The following is a 9,022-nucleotide window of genomic DNA, read 5'->3' on the forward strand; positions in this document are numbered from 1 at the left end:
CCTGAGTGGATTCAGGCCATGCAAGAAGAATTACATCAGTTCGAGCTCAACAACGTCTGGGAACTGGTCAAACGTCCAGATCCTCACAAGCACAACATCGTTGGCACAAAGTGGATCTACCGCAACAAGCAAGATGAAAATGGCCTTGTGGTGAGGAATAAGGCACGGCTTGTAGCTCAAGGCTACACACAGGTTGAAGGAATTGACTTCGATGAAACTTTTGCACCTGTTGCTAGACTTGAGGCTATTCGCATATTACTTGCTTATGCTAACCATCATGATATCAGCTTACAACAAATGGATGTGAAAAGTGCATTCCTCAATGGTAAGCTTGAGGAAGAAGTATATGTTGCTCAACCCCCAGGTTTTGAAGATCCAAAGAATCCTGACAAAGTCTTCAAACTCAATAAGGCCCTGTATGGCCTCAAGCAAGCCCCTCGGGCGTGGTATGATACTTTGAAGGAATTCCTCATGAAGAAAGGCTTCAAACCCGGTTCACTCGACCCTACTCTTTTCACTAAATCCTATGATGGTGAATTGTTTGTGTGCCAAATATAAATTGATGATATTATCTTTGGTTGTACTGACCAACATTACAGTGATGAATTTGCCTATATGATGAGTGAAGAATATCAAATGTCTATGATGGGAGAGTTGAAATTCTTTTTAGGTCTTCAAATTCGTCAACAGGGTAATGGCATATTCATATCTCAGGAAAAATATCTCAAGGATGTATTGAGGAAATTCGGCATGCAAGATTGCAAAGGGGTCAAAATTCCAATGCCCACAAATGGCCATCTATGCACTGATGAAAATGGTATTGACTTCGATCAAAAGGTATACCGCTCCATGATTGGCTCTTTATTGTACCTATGTGCATCTAGGCCGGATATTATGCTTAGTGTCTGCATGTGTGCCCGATTTCAAGCTACACCGAAGGAATCACACCATAAGGCTGTGAAGCATATTCTTCGATACTTAGCTCACACACCAACACTTGGATTATGGTATCCCAAGGGCTCTTCATTTGATCTCATTGGATATTCAGACTCTGACTATGCTGGTGATCGTGTGGACCATAAGTCAACGTCAGGCACATGTCATTTCCTCGGACGATCCTTGGTATGTTGGTCCTCAAAGAAACAGAACTGCGTATCACTCTCCACTGCAGAGGCTGAGTACATTGCTGCTGGATCGTGCTGTGCTCAACTACTATGGATGAAGAAAACACTCAAGGACTATGGCGTCAACGTGAAGAATGTGCCTCTCTATTGCGACAATGAGAGTGCCATTAGGATTGCTCATAACCCAGTTCAGCACTCGAAGACCAAGCACATTCAGATTCGTCATCATTTTCTTCGTGATCATGTGTTGAAGGGCGACATTTCTATTGAGCATGTGAAGACTGAAGAACGGCTCGCCGATATCTTCACTAAGCCCTTGGATGAGATGAGATTTAGCAAGTTGCGGTGTGAGCTAAATATCCTAGAATCTTCGAATGTTCTTTGAAAAGGACACTCATCCTAACACTTATGCAAAATTGATGACTTAGATGTGCAACACGCGAAGAAACGTTTTTCTTCAATCAATGAAGACTAACACTCTAAATGTGAAGAAATTAATGAAGAATTTGATTCTCAGAACCCTACGAAAATTGTACGCACTGTCTGAAATCATCATTCTTATACGGTGGGTCACGCCACGACCAATAGTTGAAAATCTTCAATTTGAGTTTTTCCTCAGTTTTCGAAATTCCTCAGTTGTTCAAATTCTTCAACTTTGCATTATCTTCACTTTTTCCGTCGTTGCTTTTCATTTGAATATATATATTTACGAGTTTATGTCCTCTACAACATTCACTTATTGCTATTTCTTCAAGTTGCTTCTTCTGCTAAGTGAATGTGATCGGACCCTTCCCCCTCTATGCTATACTCAACCCAATCTATTCACAAATTCTTCATGTGCGTTCTATTTGGAACACGTTCAAAATCTTCACTGTGTCCTTGTCAGCTGAAGAAATTGCGAACGGAACTTTTAACTTATCTTATCAAAATTTTCGGCTTTGCCGCTCAAACCGTTCCGCTTCTCACGACAGTACTTATCTATTCACCCACGATCCTCACGATCGCCACCTCTCAGTGCGTGGGTGACACATGTCAAGCGAATGAGAAGGGCCAGGGGCACGTTCGTCCGATTTCCTCGGGCGTACAGTTTTTCACTCCCTCTATAAATACCCCTCCCCTTCCTCACTTCATTTTTACTCCGCTCGAGCTTCTCAAACCCTAGCGCCGCCGCTACTTCATCTTTGCCGGTGAGGAAGAGCTTCACTGCCTCGACCTCGTCGCCGTCGAACTCACGCGGTTGCGGATTTCTTCACTCCGCCGCCGCCGTAGCCGTCTTCCTCTGCCAAGTTAGGGCGTGGAAAATCCGAACTGACGAATTTCACATCTACACTTCCTAGTTTGTCGTGTTCTTCACTTCGGGTAATTAAAAGTTACTTTTACTACCCTCTTTGATTCTTATGTTTTCTTGAAGATCTTCAAAGGTGTTTATTCTTCAAATCTTCACACACATGAACACCTCACATGTTATCTGCTCTTGATTCGTTTCTCTAAGCTATAATTTTCTTCAAGATTCCTCAATTGTGCAGATTCTTGATCTGTACAACTCTGGAACCTAAGACAAAGAACGCTTAGTGAAATTCTTCAAGACTCGTTTGGTCAAATTCCTCAAACTTGTTCTTTTTGAAAAACCTTCTGAGAACGCATATGACCTCTCCAAATTCCTCGCAACTATACTCTGTTCACAGGTACACATGTCTGCTGCTGAATCACTAGGTTCTCATCAACTTAACTCATTTGCAGCGTTCCTCGAAGAAAAGTTGCACACCTCTTCAGAAACTTCAGTTGTTCATATTCCTCAGCTGAAGAAAATGACAGAAGGTAAGAAGCCACAGAAGGGTGGAAAGAGGCCTGAGGTCAACACTGCTTTCGAGATCCCTGAGGATATTTATGCTGGATACTGCACACCCCCTAAGGAAGATAAAAATCAGCGCAAAGTGCGCATTCAAAAGATTGAGAGGAGATGGGCAAGAGAGTGGAGGGAGTACAGATATGTTACTCCCAACTATATGAAGAAATTCGCTCTTAATCCTCCCTGCCCAAGACCTCCATTGGCACCAGGCCAAATATCAGATCCTACCAGCCTCAAGCGTGGTGAGGATTATGCTGATGAATGGGCAAAGCGCCAGGCCAAGCTGGCCAAACAAGCAAAGGATGCAGTGAGGAAATTCAATGAAGACTCAGCTGCTGTTACTGCCACTTCTGAGGCCTCTGCTAGTAAGCCGAAGAAGGCCATGGCTAAGAAGCCTGCTCAAAAGCCAAGTGCTTCAACCACAATGCCCTCACGGCCAGATTCTTCAAAGCCCTCATGGCCAATTCCTCAGACTGCTCCTTCAAAAACCTCAACTCCTCCATCAAAATCTTCAGCTGCTCCGACCAAATCCTCGGCACCTGTGCATCTCGCCACGTGCCAAAGGACCACAGACATCTCAATTGCCTCAGGAGCATCTGCCAGTTCCTCAGCTGCACCAAATTCCTCAACTGGTGTAACATCCCAAAATTCTAAATTTTGGAATGTTATAATAACAGATAGATTGGATTGATTGTTTGATTGATTGACTGAAAGTGAGTGAATTCGAAATCTTTTGAAAGTTAAATGAGAGGGAATAAAAGGACTTTCCCAAACTTTCATTTTGCTTTTATGATCTCCATGAATTCAAATTCTTTTCATCACAAAACCCTGGAGAGAAGATGACATGACTTCTTCCATTTATTTAAATGACAAGGGGTGTTGAAAATATTTGAATTTCATTTGAAAATATTTCCAATTCTGAAACTTTATGCAACTCAATGATTTTCACGAGAGAAGATAAAATGACTTCTTCAAAATATATGAAATATGAGTTGGGAGTTTCAAAGGATTAAATTCAAAGTCCCATTGAAATTATTTTTCAATATTGGAGTTATTCGAGTTTTATTCAAATTATTTTTCTCCAAAAATAAAATATATGGAAAATAGGGTAACATGATTCCCTACATCAGAAAATTGGAGAAAAATAAATTTGAAATCATTTTGGTATTTTTAAAATGATTTTTATTGGATTTTATTAAGGCAGTAGCACTGTTTGATTTATTTAAATTTGTGTGGATTTTATTTGACTTTACAAAAATGTTCATGTTGTAGAAAATCTTTTTTTGAAAATTTTGATATATTATATGCCTATAGTTTGTTTTTATTTCATATCGTTTTATTATTTCTTTTTGTCTGCTAAACGTTTAAAAAAAACGGAAACCCTCCCCTCCGACTGGGCCGGCCCAGCTCCCAGGCCAGGCCGCGGTCCAGCCCAGCTCCTCGTCATCCCCAAGCTTAGGAAGGACTCCCGAGCCAGCACGCCATCGCCGCCGCCGCCGAGTCCCGGTCGGGCACGCCTCCCCTTGCCCCTCCTCCACGCCTTCCGAGGCCGTCCTCCTCCATAAATAGCCCCGGCCCTTCTCTCTCCTCTCTTCTCGCCGCCGCCTCGAGCCGCACCGCCGCCGCCGCCGCTGCCAACCACCGCCGCCGCAGCCGCGCCTCGCCTAGCCCCGCGCCGCCCGCGCTGCTGCCTCCGCCGCCCCGCGTAGCCTCCGCCCGCTGTCGCCGCCGCGCCGGAGCTCGCCGCCCTCGCCGGAGCCCCGCGCCATCTCGCCGGAGTTAACCACCGTCGTCATGTAGAACCGCTGCCGAACCGGTAATAAAACCGATCCGGTTTTCTTCGGTTTTCTCTTGGTTTAGTTTTTTTTTCTAGTTAGTTTAGTTATTTAATGATCGTTCTCTGTTTAGGTAGATCTAGCGAACGATTTCGTTCGTTAGCGTTCTGTAACAAATGTTCGCTATTTAAATTTTTTCTTTTTCCGTTTATTTTACACCAGGGACCTATTCGTAATTAGTTTTCTTATCATTTAGTCCCTGCTTTTCAAACAACCACATCTTTTACTCGTTTGTCCAAATCCAACGAAACCAACGCCCACGTCTTTGTTATGATCCCCTCTATCCAGTAATCCAACTCAAACATGTTTTTGAAATTTTAAAATTTGAATTAGATCAGATTTGAATTTGAATCTTCTTTTGATCGTAACTTGAGTTTCGTAACTCCGATTTAGTTGATTCTTTTTGCAAATTAAAGCTCTTGACCTAAACTTTCTGATAAGGCCAAATTCACATAATTTTTGTACTGTTAGAAATTGTTTTATGTTGCAAGAGTTATTTGCTTGGTTTTGAAGTTTTCCGAATTGTTTTCCTCGTTCTTTCTGATCTTTTGAGTGATTGCTTATGTGTGGTTACTATTGCTTGCTCTCGATAGATTGACCGGAGTGTGACGAGTAGATCCATCAAGAGTTATGAGTGCGAATCATCTTCATCAACATTGCAGGCAAGTTCACACTTTGATCATATCCCTTTCATACCCAGTTTTTATGCATTAGATTCAACCCTCAAACATTGCATGAGTAGGTTTGATAACATGTGGGTATTGGGAAGTAGTTGATGAGGTAGGAACCTATTGCCCTGTTTATTATCAAACCTTTGGGAGTTACTTCTACGTTTGCTTATATTGCTATGCTATGCTCGTAGACGTGGATTGGGTTTGAGTGAATTTCCATGACAGATGTGAGATTGTTAATTAATGGTTCAACTTAAGGTGGCTACTTAACTAAACATCTGGGTGGATTGAGGCACCTGGAGAACCCAGTGTTGCCTGTATTTTTGGATATCCCGGAGTACCCGTGTGATCATCCTATGGACCGCCACCCAGACTCAAAGGGATCATAAGATTATTCATGCTAGAAACTTCCGTGTGCAGCCACAAGCTATTATGGGCTCTAGCATAGTTGAGTATGTTGCATGACCTCTTCCAGTGGTAGGCTAGCAGATGTAGGGGGTGTAGGTTGGTACTGTCTACCCAGGGTTAGAGTTAATGCTTCTGAAAGACTGTGTCTCGGTCATCCGTTTCTCAAACACCATGCAGTGCGAGAAATCCAACGGAGGAGATCGAGTATTGTGGGGAAAAGTGCACAAACCTCTGCAGAGTGTACAAACTAATCATGGTTAGCCGTGTCCCCGGTTATGGACATCTTGAGTATCTAGTTCTTGGATTATCATGTGAATCTCATCATCGTACTACTTAATTTAATTTGATTGGGTTAATCACGTTCTTAATTGGGATTGAGTTGGAGGTACCTTCTCAATGTTTAACAACCACCATGATAGTTAAAATAAAATTTATTCCTTTGCAGTAGGGAAAAATTGGCTTTTCGCAAAAACAGTATAACCATAGAGCTTTTCCACCAGCCATATATGCATGTAGTGATAGCCTTTGTTCATCATTTCTCTATGGTGTGAATTTGCCAGCATATTCCATGTGCTGACCCGTTTTCGGGCTGCAATGTTTCATGTTGCAGGATTCTTACGACGAGTAAGTGATACGTTAGGGTTACGATTTCTACACTCAACTTTGTCGTTGGTGTTGATGGGAATCCAAAACCTTGTTACTTCCGCTATTTGGATTGAGGTAATAGTATTTACGCTACTTTATACATGTGATTTACCTCTGTTATAAATCCTCGAGTACTGTGTGTGTCAGCATACCAATCCAGGGATGACACTTAAGCACAGAGACTTGATCCATTTGGGTCGGGTCGCTACAAGATGGTATCAGAGCACATGTTGACTGTAGGACATGACCCTAGAAACTGGCAAGCCCATAGGAAGGATTTTCCCTAAAACTTTCCTTTTCAAAAATATCTTTTACCTCTCTCCTTTTCTGAGTCTTATTCAAATATTCCCTTTTAGTGACACCATACCCCTTTCCCCTTCTGAGCTCGAAGATTCGACGGATGAGACCACTTCAAGAAGGACAAGATATCGGACAACTAAGACCACTTTGGAATGAAGAAGATTTTACCGTGTAAATGGAAACTACAACGGTTGAAGACTCTGAAGACTAGGAGAATTTGAAGGCTCTGAAGAATTGCCAGATGTGTATGACCTAGGAAGGTTACTCTTATTGGAAGTTGGCAGACTATGGAAGCCGTCAATGCCCGAGATCAAGGTGTATCGGAGAAAGACCGGAACATGGAGAGTTAGAAACTCAAAGTTTTGTCAAGAAAACCCTAAGGCAGGAGATATCAGCTATGGAATAATAGCTCATGGAAATGACAAGAGCAGAAACACGGCTATCCATGATGTTATCGCCTGCTTATGCTATTGTCACCGTGCGGAGTTAAGCATGCAGATGCATGGAAGGATTGGATGGTAGAAAACTGATGGAGCACCTATCAGCAAAATATGAAGTTTTAACTTTAGACCGATGTATCACCAGGATCTGGAGCATTACATCAGGAAGTTTAAAGATGAACCTTCAGGAAGCAGTATTCAACAAGTAAGCATTTCGTGAAGGACTCATGACCCAGAAGTTGAAAGTAGCCATGATGGAGGAGCAAAACCTCGAGACATCAAAGATTCGTCATGAACTGAAGGACAATAAGATCATGGTCCATGTCGAGGATGTTGAAACCCAGAAGTTTGGAACGCAACTCCAGAAATATAAAGGACGTCACGAGAGACTTCGCGTCAACAGAGATGATTTGGCAAAAGAACTTGAGAAGGACAAGCATGATTGGAAGAAGCCATCGGAGACATTAACAAGACTTGAAGAGTTTGGCGACGTTGAAGACTTATTGACCTTTAAAAGGCCAAACCCCTGTTATACCTACGTTAGATGCGACGTTTGTGAGCTGTCATTTGTTTGTTGTTTTTCCGACAGCCACAATAAAAAACCTGTCTCTTCAAAACTATTGTTTGTATTGTGTGCATCTCTCTCTACCTCTCTTATCTCACCCCAAACCCATGGACCTAATAGAGGATGAATGGAGATGAGCTTGTATTTTCTGGACCGATGAGTCAATTGGAGACGGACTGATGGATTCAGAACATGGAGGATCACATGAAGAATAACCCTATAGTCGGAAAGGATATGACCCGGCATGCTCTTCAATGTTTTGAAAGAGGTGCTGCTACTTGGTGGAGGATGTACCAAACCATCAATGGATGGCAAGGAGTAACCACTTGGAAGGAATTTAAGTGGACTTTGTTAAAGTCTTGGCTTGTGTCCCAAAAGTTGAAGCCTTATGGGAAGGATATGAAGAAAACGTGTGCATGCAAGCTTTGTGGAGAAATAGGACACAACCATAAAGGAAACAAGGACGAATAACCTCATAAGCGGAGGATTGCCAAAGGAGTGAGCCGAGGATCTCAGGGAACTTCGGTTGGAGATTGTTCCCAAAGGTTTTGTTGCAGTAATGGAAGGTCAGTCTACATTGTTGGGAAAGATCCGTGAAGCTCAGAAGGATGACAAAGAGATTGCTGAGGTAAAAGAGAGGATGAGCAAAGGAAAGGCCAAGGATTTTCGTAAGGATGAGCACGACACCTTATGGTTCGAGGACCATGTATATGTGCCCAATAATGCAAAGATCAGGAAGTAAATACTTCAGGAGGCTCATGACTCACCATACTCGATTCGCCCTGGAAACACCAAGATGTATTTGGATTTGAAGGAGCGTTTCTGGTGGACTGGTATGAAGAAGGATATTGCGGAGTATGTAGTCATAGGTGATGTATGCCAGAGAGTAAAGGCAGAGCATCAGAAGCCAGCCGGATTACTACAGCCTATGCCGATACCCGAATGCAAGTGGGATAAGCTTGGCATGGATTTCATTACCAGATTTCCCAGAACCCGATCGGGATATGATTCTATCTGGGTAGTAGTTGATTCGCTTGACCAAAGTGGCTCACTTTATCCCATAAAAAACTACCTATACAAGTGCGAAGTTGGCCAAGATATATATGACCAGGATCGAATGTCTGCATGGAGTTCCGAGGACCATCGTATCAGATAGAGGAACACAGTTTACCTCAAAGTTTTGGA

Source organism: Aegilops tauschii, chromosome 1 (assembly GCF_002575655.3).
Source record: "Aegilops tauschii subsp. strangulata cultivar AL8/78 chromosome 1, Aet v6.0, whole genome shotgun sequence".
Taxonomy (NCBI): domain Eukaryota; kingdom Viridiplantae; phylum Streptophyta; class Magnoliopsida; order Poales; family Poaceae; genus Aegilops; species Aegilops tauschii.